Here is a 13,532-nt window from a genome sequence, read left to right as displayed (position 1 = left end):
ACTCTCTCATATTTTTTTATCCGATACCTCAGTTTCAACGATGGAAACCAAAGTTGTTCTTAATTCTACACAAAGTAGAACATTTTATCATTTATAAAGATAATGCTATTTTCTTTACCAGATTTGTTCGTTGTAAAGCTTTGCGATTCAGTTTTGAAATAATTTTCTTTAACACAATTTTCGTAGAAAAAGTTTAGTTTTCATTTATATTTAACAGCCTCAACTAAATGGTAAACATGCTTTTTCATTCGCTCGATTCTGTTCTTCTCTTTGCCAAGGTCTGCTAGTGTATCCCAATAATTAATTAATTATTTTTTACCGGTAAATATTTATGTTCACTTAAGGGGTTACAGCACCTCAAAAATGACCAAACGATCAAAAAAAAATTTATTGCTTATTTCGAAACTAAACACTAGTCCATACACAGGGGAAAAGTTTCATTGCTTTAGTTCTAATATTGAAAAAGTTATGAGTGTTTTTAGGTCATGCTCGCTATGTGTTCTTATGCAAAAAGAAAACTTTAACTTGATTTTTCTCGATGATCGTTTTTTTTTTTTTTTTTTTTTTTTTTTTTTTTTTTTTTTTGTGTGTGTGTGTTTTCGTGTCATAAGAATCCATAAGGATTTTTTTCCATTAAAGATACAGATTTAAAGTAATACTTTTTGCAATTAGGATAATATATTTAACAAAACTGTGCATTGGATAAGCATTTCATAAATTACTCAAATGTTTAGAGCATGTTATACCTTTAAAAACCAAATTTTTTTGAAAAAAATTACGATTTTTTACGTAATTGATCACAGAAAATCTTCTAGTAAACACAAAAGCAAATGAATGCACAGATTTTTAGAGATGATGATTTTGATCGTTTAGCAAAAGGCTTTTTTATATTATTTTAAAAACAAAAAAGCCTTAGGGATTTTTAAAAATTGAAATTTTCTCAAATGTTTTGAATTTTTAAAAAAGGAAGCAATATTTTTAAATTTTTGAAATAACTTATTGATTACAAAGTAAGTAATCATGTTATGGTTTCAACGAAAAATATAATTTACTTAAATTGAAAAAAATCGCTTGAAAGGTACTGTGACCCCTTAAAATATATTTTAATTTTGGGGGTTTTTTTTTGGGGGGGGAGGGGTTCGAATTGATTATATGTACTAAATGGGTTTTAGTACAACGCATTTCATTACTTTAATGATTAACGCCAAATTGTTGTAAAATTTTCCCTTAATGCCATTTCAATAATCAAGCATTTTTAGTTTTAAAATTCGTTAATACAAGTTTACCTTTGCAATTTTAAAATATTCTATTTTTACAAAATTAAAAAAAAGCCAAATGCAAAAGTTATTTCATTGTTAATAGCACATTACTGATTAGCATTATCTCTCAGCTCAGATAAAGTTTTATCAGAGAAATGATTGAAATAGCTAAAGCTTATCTGTACTACTAACTGATTACAAAAGTGTATTGCAGACTGATTTAACTAAATCATTTTTATTTTTGTTCATGACAACAAAAATACAAATGGAAGGTTCCTTCTAAAAAGTGCTTAAATATGTAATGTGCTCAATAAAATGTTTCTTTACTTGTAAAATACTTGTTTATTCAAGTATTTTCCTTTACTAAAGGACACTTCACTCCAAATATTTTCAACAATGTAAAAAATGATATTCTTGCTTGTTAACCTTCTACTCAATATAAACATAAGATGTATTTATAAAATAAAAAGCCACTTTAAAATCAGCAATAAACAAACAAGAGTTATTTGGACTTTCGTTTGCGAATTTTGGGAACTAGAAACTAAGTCTTTGACAATTTGTTAGGTTGTTTTTCATTAATTTAGTATAAATATTTTGGCCCTAACAGAAGTCAGAACCAAAAGTTCCCTTAAGGGAGTTCCCGGAATGCCACTACGACCTCCTAACTTTTTTTTTTTGTGATTCCGTCTGACGACTCGGCAAATTTAGACGATATTGCAGCAGTTGTTACATTTATTAGTAATATCGTTATTGCTATAACTATTATAGTTATTATTATTGTTATTGTTGTTGTTGTAGTAGTTATTGTTATTATTGTTGTTGATATTATTATTATTATTATTATTATTATTATATTTATCGTTATTATTGTTATTATTGTTGTTATTGTTATTATTATTATTGTTATTATTGTTATTATCGTTATTATTATTATTATTATCAATGATGCTTAGTGTCTTTTCTCATTAGATGTAAGCAGTGGTGTTCCCATAGGGTATACTCCACATACGCCGTACACTCTCAAATATTTTTTAGACACTTAGCGTATACACTCAAGTTTCAAAAAATTTCATATAATGGCATATTACGTATATGATGGCATACACATAGTGTGCGTAATGGATTAGTGCGAGTATACCCTCAAAAAAATAGATGGGAACATCACTGGATATAAGTATGTGTGCTTGCTCGTATTTTACTACTACGTAAAATTTGTTCATTCAGTTTCATTTAATAAGTTCAGAATCTCCCTCCTCCTGCAAATTTAATTTTGAGACAACCCCTGGATAAATAAAACATGCCCTACACCAGCATATTTTATTTAATCTTCGATAGGGCAAAAACAGGTTCCTCTAAAATCACCAATCATTTCAAAACAATTATATTAAGGTATTTACGTTATAATTTGTAGTCGGAAATTTTAATCACAAAATTCCTTAATGGAGCTTGCGAGACATTAAATCAACATCAATTTTACAACACAAATAATCATAAAAATAATAATCATAAAACATGAAATAATTTTAAAAGCAACGTTTTAACATTTAAAATTAGAATGTTTGATGTAAAAAGAAAAATATTTGTAAATATAAAATTCCTTCTCTCAAACTGTCAAACGTTATTTTCCAGTAAAATATTAATAAATTTAATTTTTAGAAGATGATAAATGCAAGTACTTTTAAACTAATGTTTAAACGTAAAAGCGTAGGAGAACCGTATAACAGTGCTGAATTACAAAAAAAAGAAACTTTTCCCAGTGTAAAATTTTGAATCGAAATAGATAAAAATGTAAGAAATAAGTTACTGAAGTAGAAAAACAATTTTTATATAAATTCTATGACAAATGTTTTTAGTTGTTACCAAAGAAAGAGGGAAAAAAGGAGTCGTACGGTAAATAATATTAATAATAATAAACAAAATAATAGAAATAATGATAATAATAATAATAACAATAACAATAATAATAATAATAATAATAACAACAATAATAATAATAATAATAGTAATAATTCGATGAATAAGAATAGTAATGATAATAATAATGAGCTAACGCAAAAGATATGTCAAAAGACGTCTTTTTTTAAGTAAGGCAGCAAAATTAAAATATCCCTAACTACTCCCGCATGTAATTAAAATAGTGCTAAACCAAAGTCAAAAACTATAAAATACACTGTTTAAGTGCGATGCCCAGTATAGCTCTTGTAAATTTTTTCTTTTTTTTTTCTTTTTTTTTTTTTGTGTGTGTGTAAAAAATTTTATCCCCTTTTACTGGACAAAGAAATATGGCATGTAATGCCAAAAAATTCTAAAAAAAAAAAAAAACAGTGCATTTGAACTGTCTGCAAAACATTAGCTCATGTTTACCATTTCTGATCTCGCATGCTCAGAGGTATGGAAATATAAAAACCGTCAAAAAGTGCTTCCCATACATTACCCGTGTTTTATTTGTGTTCTAAAACAAAAAACACATAATTTGAACAAAATAAAAGAGGACGGGGAATTCAACCCATACAAAAAGCGTTAGGTAAGGACACAAAATTTCGGTGATTTTCTCAAGACTACAAAATAAGAGAAATGGCTGGGAATATTTTCTTTAAAAACTTTCTTTTAAGTTATAAATAAGAAACTTCGGCTGGAACTTTACGAGCCTACTTTTCTATAAACCAATATCAAGTTTTTAACAAAGGATAAATATTTTGCTATTATTTTAAGCGTTTGTGTTTAAGCGTAACACAACTTTTTAACATTTTAATTTAATATATTTGACGTAAAAAGAAAATATTTGTTAGCAACAAACTGTCACACGTCATTTTTTGGTAAACTATTATGGATTTTTTATTTGGAAATTGCTAAATGAATGCACTTTTTCTTTAATACTTCAGTGTACAAGCATAGAAAACCGTAGCTAAATTACAAGGGGAAAAGGAAGAACAGTTTTATAAAATTTCTAATCTAAATAAATAAAACGAAGGAAATAAGTAAATGAAGTTTAAAAAAATGATCGAATATGTAGGCAGCTAATTTTTCAGCTATACTATGACAAAATTATTTTAATTTTTTCAAAAAAAAAAAAAGATTTATGGCGAAAATCAAGAAGAAATACATCTGAATAATTGTTTATATCAAAAGAAATATTTTTTTTTTCGTTAAACGAGGAGGAGGGAAATAAAGTTCCTCGAAATTTTTTCTTTATTTTTTTCTTCCCTTGCCCCCCCCCCCCTTTTTTTAAATATTAAAATTAGATTTTTCGAATGAATATTAATTTTTTTTTCTTTTAAAAATCACTTGCGATTGAGCTCATTTCACTTTGATTCAATCAATCAGCTTCTAACTTGCGTTAATCTTTAGTTCATGGAGAAGAGAACTTTTGTCAAATCCACCTTTTTTAGATCCTGTTCCTAACAATACTTCAAATTTCCGTCAGTGCTAATGTTGATTTTTTTCCTTTTGAACTTCTGTCCTGGATGAGTGTCCTGGAGCAAAAAAGTTTGTTCATAATAGATTGTTCATTTAAAATTTATTGGTAGAGAAAGCAAACTGACTGATACACAGAAACGCATCCCCCATCTTATTTATTTATTCTTATTTATTTATTTATTTATTTTATTTTTATATTTTTTTATTTTTTTTTTATTTTACTTTTCTGCAGTAACAGTTTAGCCTTCTTTACTTGAGGGGTTTTTTTTTTTTCAAATATATACATGAAATTAGGTTAAAAACTTGTTTAAAAAGAAATCATTGCTATGTAGAAATATAGTTTTTTTAACGTAAGCAAAGTACTTAAGTGCCTGAATAAAAAGGTAAAAAGAAAAGTTTAATTTAAATTTAGTTTTTTTTTTTTTTTTTTTTTTTTTTTTTTTTTAGCGTAATCTTTTCTAAAATATTTTGAAGCATTAGTTGAAGAGCTATCTTAACTACAACTAATCTTCAAGACTTTAATCTTACAAATACATTTAATAATCAAAAAGAAACAAGTAAAACATAATGGATCTGATGTTTTCATGAAACTGTTAGTCATTCAGAAGTAAACACGTAGCCTAGTGCGACAAAGTCCAAACAAAACAACGCTAAAAGCCCGAAGTTACATAAAATTGCAGGCATAGGTTTCAGGTTTCAATGAACCCATTCGTAAACTCAGAAACATGTGAGCTGAAAGATGTAAAACTATCCGGCAAGAGGAACGTGATTTTAGTCTTTTTTGTTTTAATTAAAAAATTAAACCAATACTCAAGTAATAACACGTGAAAAAGTTTGATTGTATGTTAAACAATCATTTTAAAAGCAACATCATCATTCAAATTTTAAATTGTGGATGCCTATTAACGAGCGTGTCATAAAGGTAAAAATTACAGAAGATTATAAGCAATATTTTAATTGAAAAAGTGTTGTTTAAAACATATAAATTACAAGTTAATAATAAGTAAAATTGGAACCAATATGTATCAGCCCACCCGTAAAATACAGCAGATGACTAATATAAAATTTTAAACCAGCTTTGATATAGCTCGTTTTCTTTGATGCAGAATTGGCTTGGAATGAAAACGTACCTATGCGTCTACTATAACTAAAAACTCCAATAAAAATATACTCGCTTCGGAACAATCAGGAATGGGGTCGTTTCCAATATTTTAAAAGTTTTTTTTTTCTGAAAGAACATGCTTAAAAACATAGGATCTAACCATTTCTTAAATTATTTGTTTAAGTTTGATATTTTTTAAAAAATTACTTAAATCGGTGATCTTTCATTGTTTACATTTCTTGCCAATGACATCACAAATGATGAAATGCCATTCTGTGTTGCCATTTACAGTGCAAAATATTTGATTTGCATCTTTACTCACGTGTATAGGCAACGATATGGTTGATAACAAGCGTAGAGCGCAATTTTAATTCGCTTCTTGATTATCATAACGTGGAAACGCGGCACAAAGATGCGCCAAAAAGCATCATTTGTGACGTCATCTAGACCACGCCTTGTTTGAAAAATCGGACATTTTAAAAAATGTATTAAAAAATAACTCTTGGGAAAATGAAAGAATTTTCTTGGTCCATGTTTTTTTTTTCTTTGCTTATTCTATCAATTTTAGTCAATAAAAGTACTACTTTTGACTGAAGGAAACAACCCCATTATTTCTTCTCAACATGGTTATTGCGCTACTTATTATATGTAACTTGTGCTCTACATGTTTCAAAAGAACGGTTTTTGTCAAGCTTGTTTTTCAATGTTTTTAAAAGGAAGTTACTTTTGTTGCAGGTCTCGCTGCATTTCGCAAACTACCTGATAGAATCTTTTGTTATAACTGCTAGACGAAAAATAATGTAGATTTTGCTGTAGGTCACAAGCTTCTGATCTAGTATTTTCTGTATTTGCTTACACAAAATATTGTTACCATTAGAGATATAGCGAGAGTTTATTTCAAGGTGTGAAATATCTTTTGACATTTTTAGAGAACTTAAACACATGAAAATATTGAAGATCGCAATAGTGATCAAGCCCCCCAAAAAAAACTAACTAGATGAAATGGAACATTATACGGGAAGCAGAGATGCGTACTATTTTGATTTTAAGGGTCACAGTACCTTTAAAACATTTTTTTTAAATGTATGTAAATTTTCTTTTTCTTTGAAACCATAACATACACACTAATTTCGCAATCAATAATTTATTTTCAAAATCTTAAAACATTGCCCACATTTTTTAAAAATTCCAAAAATTTTGCAAAATTTCAATTTTTTAAAATCCTTAAGGGTTTTTTTTTGCACTTATTTAAAAAACGTTTTTTACTAAGCAGTCACAATAATCATCTCTAAAAATCTGTACATTCATCTGCTTACATATGGATTAGAACATTTTTTGTTATTAATTATGTAAAAAACCGTTTTATTTTTTTTTTAATTTGTTTTTTAATGTATAACATGCTCTAAACATTTGAGTAGTTTATAAAATTCTTATCCAATGCACAGTTGTGTTAAATATACAATCCTGACTTCAAAAAGTATTACTTAAAAGCTGTATCTTTAGTAGAAAAAAAATCCTTGGGCATTCTAATGACATGAAAACACAAAAAAAAAAAAAAGATCATCGAGAAAAAGCAATTTAAAGTTTTTCTTTTGCATAAAAACACATAGCGAGCATGACCTAAAACTACTCATAACTTTTTAAATATTTGAATTAAAGCGATGAAACTTTTTCCATGTGTTTGGAATAATCTGTGGTTTTGAAATAAACAATACTTTTCTTTCTTTTTGATCTTTTGATCACTTTTGAGTTACTGTAACCCCTTAAACATTTAGACTGCATGGCATTTTGTGCTTAAAAAAAGCATATTTAATGAAAAAAAAGTAGGTACTATTTTAAAAATTCCAATCGCTTTTTTCCCCACATTTTATACGATGTTTTCTTTAAAATACAAAGCGTAAAAATGCTCTTCACTAAGTTTTTAAGTTGTATTTAATACTTTCAAAGCGTGAAAATGCGCTTGACTAAGTTTTGGAGTGCATTTTATACTCACAATGCGTTAAATACGCTTGCAGCGTCGTAAAAAACATCTCTGGTTATCATACAGCTTTTGATATACTTTCATAAGGAGAATTATTCTTAAAACAACTTTTGAAGAATTTTTTCACTCCCCCTTCTCTTCCTAAAATGCATTCTTATAATACATTTTTTTTCTTTGTGATGGATTTCTACTACACTCCGAACATCTGCGTGCCTTTTTAAAATTAAACACCATTACACTGTTTCTTCCCGAATAATTTTTCTGATGTTTATTACAGCAGGGGGGGGGGGGAGGCGACACGCCGTCTCCCAAAATATTCAGTTTTTTATTGTAAAAATAATGCAATTTTAATGTGAATAACTTTCTTACCACTTGTTCTGTTGGAGAGTACCCCCAAACCCCAAGGTGAAGCCCCCCAAACATTGTTTTTAAACTACTGCACTGTACTTTAGATATATCACACCCCATCAAGGAAAGTGACATAATTCAAAATTTGGGGAAAACGAACTATTTACTGATTCAAAACCTTAATTTAATTTTCTTTCTTGCCATAAAACTCATACTAAGTTAGCATACATAACTGGTGCGTGGTGGCGTAAAAATGATATCATGAATATTGACACTGCCTATCATAACCTGCTTGGTGATATTTTTATAGTTGAAGTCGTAACCCTAACTCCTGTGGATGAACCCTGAACTCAAGTAGGTAGCGTCCTTTACTTTTTCGTTCCTTTAGTCTCCTAAATTTACAGTCCTACCAGTAAAACAGTTAAGTTACCGGATCCAGTTCAGCCCTGTCACAATAAGGCATGTCCCTGCATGTCAAACATGCCGGGAAATGCAGCCAAAAAATGTTATAAAATTATCCTGCCATGACATAAGTTTCATTGTTGGTGACTTCAGAGCGTTACTCGATCAGTGAATTGACTATTATATACATGAGGATTTGAAACTAATTCGCTTAAAACTATTATAGCGTTAAACCTCGATTAGCTCCTTTTTTCTTTTCTTTTCTTTTGAGCAATCACGATTGCTTATTGTTCTCACTTGACTGTTTTTGATGTCCTATCATTTTATTTTCCCACCGCCACCCTCCGCGCCATCACCGTCGACCGGCTCCTCACGATGCTGCTCCTATAGCGAAAGCATCTCCAGGTTGCATCCATGTTCTACACACACGCGCATACATACACGCACAAACACATACACACACATACACCTACACACACAAACACATACACACACTCACACATACACAAACACACACGCATACATACAGACACCTACACATACAGACAACTACCCACACATTCATGCCTGCACACAGACACAAACACATATGCCTACACACATACACATACCCCCCCACACATACATTCATACACACAACTTCCCACATACTTATGCCAGCACACAGACACAAACACACATGCCTGTACACACAAACACACATACCTGCACACACAAACACACATGCCTGCACACACAAACACACATACCCCCCACACACAAACACACATACCCCCCACACACAAACAAACACGCCTACATGCACACACTCGTGATTGCGAAAAACATGATTTGAATTCAAGATAACAAAATTCAAATTAACCTTTTTTTTTTGAGTTGTGTTACTTTTCTTGCCGGAGTGAGATATGTTTTTCAATTCTAGTGAACTGAGAATTTTGGACAAATAATCCTAAAATATTGAAGATACTGAACTTATAATCTTAATATGCAACTACACTCATAAACTTTTATAACATCATGATTTCATAACATTTTTTTCACATTCACTGCAGTGATGCGTAAATGTGAAGAGTATTTTTGTGTTATTAACATACCAATCAAAAAAACGAAAGTGCATTCTTAAATTTACCACCAGAAGCTCATCACATAACAAAGAAAAGGCTAAAAATATGCTTTTTTTTTAAATTTGACTTCCACTGCAAAGTGTTGAAATTTATCAATTAACAAAAACAGCGTTATCGTGTCTATAATGCGCGAATAATTCGATACTTTTTTGAAGAACTAAATTAGTCATATTCTCATTTCTTTGCACCTATAACTATCCATTTCACAACTATTTCAACACAAATGTACAACAAAAGCAGCAGGCAGTCGTTTCATGTTTATATTTACTAACACTTCTAGCGTGAACATATACTTTTGTTGTTAAAAAAATATTTCACGAAAACACCTACTATTTTCAAAAAAGTTTCGTAAGGGGTTAACGCTATTTATGTATGTTATTAGGTCTAATATTACATCTGAGAAAGAGCGAATTATTTACCTTCATCCAAACATTTTTAATCATTCTGAACTGAAGCATTATTTGAGAAAACATATTGCACGTGAATGTCAAGTAATTACATTTATCCCGAAACAACTGCTGATTAAAAAACCGTGATTTCAGAAAATATATATCTGACTAATCAAACATACATTCCAATAATAAAACGTGAACCGTTAAAGAAATGAAAACTAAAGGCATATTATGAATAATTTTTAAAAGATGTATTCATTAAAAAAATGAAAATCAAAAGCATCAAAACATCAAACATTATTCCTCAACATAAATTGCTCATCTTTTCCAGAAGATGAGCCTTTTTCTTGAAAGACAGAATTCGTGATTCCCCTTTTTTTTTCAGTTAAGGATTCCCCTTCAATTTTTATTCAAAACAATCAAGTAAAAATGTGTGATAAAACAACAAATAATCTTTAAACATTATCAAAATATGAAGCATTATTCTTCTGGCATAGATTGCAACAGTTTCAACCAATCGTAAACAGTTTTCTTAAAGAGAGATTTGCGGTATTGTTAAAAGTGTCCGTATCATTTTTTCTTCATAACAATCTATTAAAAATATGTAATCTTACTCGACATATACCCTTCAATTGGAATCAAAAACTCCTTAATAAGAATTAAACTATCAAACAATATTCTTCCCACATATTTTCGTATCTCAACCAGTAGTAAGCAATAACTTTAAACAGATATTTCGGGGAACTGTTAAAAATGTCAGTATCATTTTTCTTGTAAACAATCAAACAAAAATATTCGATGATTTCTCAAATACCCTGTAAAAAACAACCAAATATCTAGTAACATAAATTGCTCATCTGAACCATCAAGTCAACATAAGTTTTCGGAGTTAATAGAAATTATGGCATAATTTTCCAGACCAACTATCAAATAAAAATGAACTAACTACTCGACAAATACTTTTTTTAAAGAATTACTATATCGCACATTCATTATTCTTTCAACATAAATTACTTATCGCAAACCAGAGTGAACAGTATCTTTAAAAAAATTTTGTGACATAATTAATATTCAAATATATTGAAAAAAATATGTAATGATTTCTTTACAAATAAAAAAACTAAAATATCAAACATATTCTTATAACATAAAATACTTCTCTCAACCAACAGTAAACAGCTTCATTAAAAAAATATTCTGTTAAAAGTGTCTACATTTATATACTTAACAAACAAACACTAAATATGTAACGATTACTCAAAAAAAAAAAAAAAAATTACAATACTGAAACTTTTTTTAATGCTTGCTTTACTAATTGAATCGAAGTAATACGTAAGCCAAGTCGGTTATCTGGCGAAGCATTCTACAGACCGAGCCCCCCCCCCCCCCCCTCCCTTTAACTAAGAGCGCGTAATTCAACTCGATGACAGACAAAAATACACGCGTTTTTAGAAATCATGCCGATCATGCAGACAAATTCGAACGTCCCCTCAATGAAAACTGCTACCATGCACCAAAAAAGGGCGCAGACGATTTCTTAACACTGCCATACGGAATCTTGCAGCAGCCTCAGAAGAAGCAACTAGATGGAACTGACCACTGGAGAGAGCGGTCAGACATCAAAAAGAAATCTTACCTGATCTTCTCCTCCTTTTCACTTCGCTGTGGAATTAAAAAGCTCCAAGTGCTCAATTGACCGATGCATGGGGTTTGAATAAGGAACGCAAGCGATTAGAACTGCTCAAAATCGTCTGTTTTTGAGGTGAGAATAGGGAAGTGGACACAGTGTTCGGAATCGTCTGCTAAAGAAAAACATCCCTCGAGCGCTGTTCTCATCCGCGTGTTCCGAAGGGCGCTGCGAGCGGAGGTATACTGCGTTTCGACTCTAGGGTTACCACGGAGGGATGGGGTAGAAATATCGCCAACCTTTCAGCCAACGGAAGATATTTCTATCGTGGAGAGAAGTGTAGGAGAGAGAGAATTTTATTTTTATGCTAAATTATCAAACTGTATTTCCACAATGAAAAATCAATTAAGAATATAATGCCAAACCTTTAAATTCAATTTTTAAAAAATGCTTGTTTTTTCTTGCAGTTTCTTACCAAAATATTTAAAATGTTTTTGTGTAGCCTCAGTTAGAAAATATGACTTATTAATAAACAAAATAATATATTTAAGCAAATGATTTTGCTTCAAAAATAATTTGTACACTGTTTCTGATTTACTATTTGCATTTTATGAAACGAAATATAAATTTATAGAAGCTCTCGCGGCTTCTCATGTTTGAAAATTAATCATCCCTAAAAACAAAACGATACCAATCGAACTAAATGCAATTCAAAAATTAAGGTTTTTAAAATGCAATATAAATAAACTAATAAAGACATAATATTTTAAAATACAGCCAACTCTCGATAACTCGAAGTCCCAAGGTGCCGGCTAAAACGTTCGAGTTATTGGTAGTTTGAGCTATGGGAAGTTTCCACAACACTCTGAAGAGTTTGGAACCCACAAGGAAAACTTAGAGATAACAGAATATTCGAGTTATAATTTTCGAGATATCGAGATTCGACTGTATATGCTTATATATTGCCACCTCAGAGCAACAGTAGGATAGCTTACTGTTGTTCTGAGATTTAGATATCTTACTGGTTACAGCTGCTCTGAGGCGGACATACATTAAAGTATAGTCAACTAAAAATGTTGAACCTGTTCCAAGCGGTCTACCTGATGACGCTATATAGACTTACGCATTGATAGTATTTTTCTAAGAGTAAAAAACTATTTTTCAAATTTATTTCAGTGCTGTGCTGTAATTGTTGAAATAGCGTAATATGTATAGGAAGTTTGTCCAGAATTAAACGAGCTCACTTTCCTGGATATCAGCATCAGTTATCTCTCTTTCGCTCGTTCGCTCGCTATCTCTACGTCTCTCTCTCTCTCTTCATCTCTCTCTCTTCATCTCTCTCTCTTCCTCTCTCTCTCTTCCTCTCTCTCTCTCTTCCTCTCTCTCTCTCTTCATCTCTCTCTCTTCAATTCTCTCTTCCTCGCTCTCTCTTCATCTCTCTCTTCACCTCTCTCTTCCTCGCTCTCTCTTCATCTCTCTCTTCACCTCTCTCTCTCTCTCTTCCTCTCGCTCTTCCTCTCGCTCTTCCTCTCTCTCTCTCTTCATCTCTCTCTCTTCACCTCTCTCTCTCTCTTCATCTCTCTTAATCTCTCTTCATCTCTCTCTCTTCACCTCTCTCTCTCTCTCTCTTCATCTCTCTTAATCCCTCTTCATCTCTCTCTCTCTCTTCCTCTCGCTCTTCCCCTCTCTCTCCCCCCCCCCTCTCTCTCTCTCTCTCTTTGTCTATCTCTGTCTTCTCGTACACTCTAATATAGTTAAAGCAGTACTAAAAACAGAATATTACTAATAGGAAAAGAAAACTGGTAAAATAATGTTAAAATAAAGCTGAATTAGACTATTAGAGAACAAAAACAATTAATTTCAATAAAGGAAATTATTGT

The 13,532-nt window shown here is 30.7% G+C and overlaps 1 protein-coding gene across 1 annotated transcript in view; it reads right to left on the bottom strand.

Moving 5' to 3' along the window:
- Positions 1 to 11,867, bottom strand: part of LOC129221584 (LIM domain only protein 3-like) — a 156,187-nt gene extending 144,320 nt beyond the window's left edge. The window contains exon 1 of the mRNA XM_054856094.1: positions 11,662 to 11,867. The gene's annotated coding sequence lies outside the window, so the exon portion shown is untranslated. The remainder of the gene's footprint in view (positions 1 to 11,661) is intronic.
- Positions 11,868 to 13,532: the final 1,665 nt, after the last annotated feature.

The sequence above is a fragment of the Uloborus diversus genome, chromosome 4 (genome assembly GCF_026930045.1).
Source record: "Uloborus diversus isolate 005 chromosome 4, Udiv.v.3.1, whole genome shotgun sequence".
Taxonomy (NCBI): domain Eukaryota; kingdom Metazoa; phylum Arthropoda; class Arachnida; order Araneae; family Uloboridae; genus Uloborus; species Uloborus diversus.
Note: the sequence above shows the minus strand (reverse complement) of the source record. Positions and strands in the feature narration are given on the sequence as shown.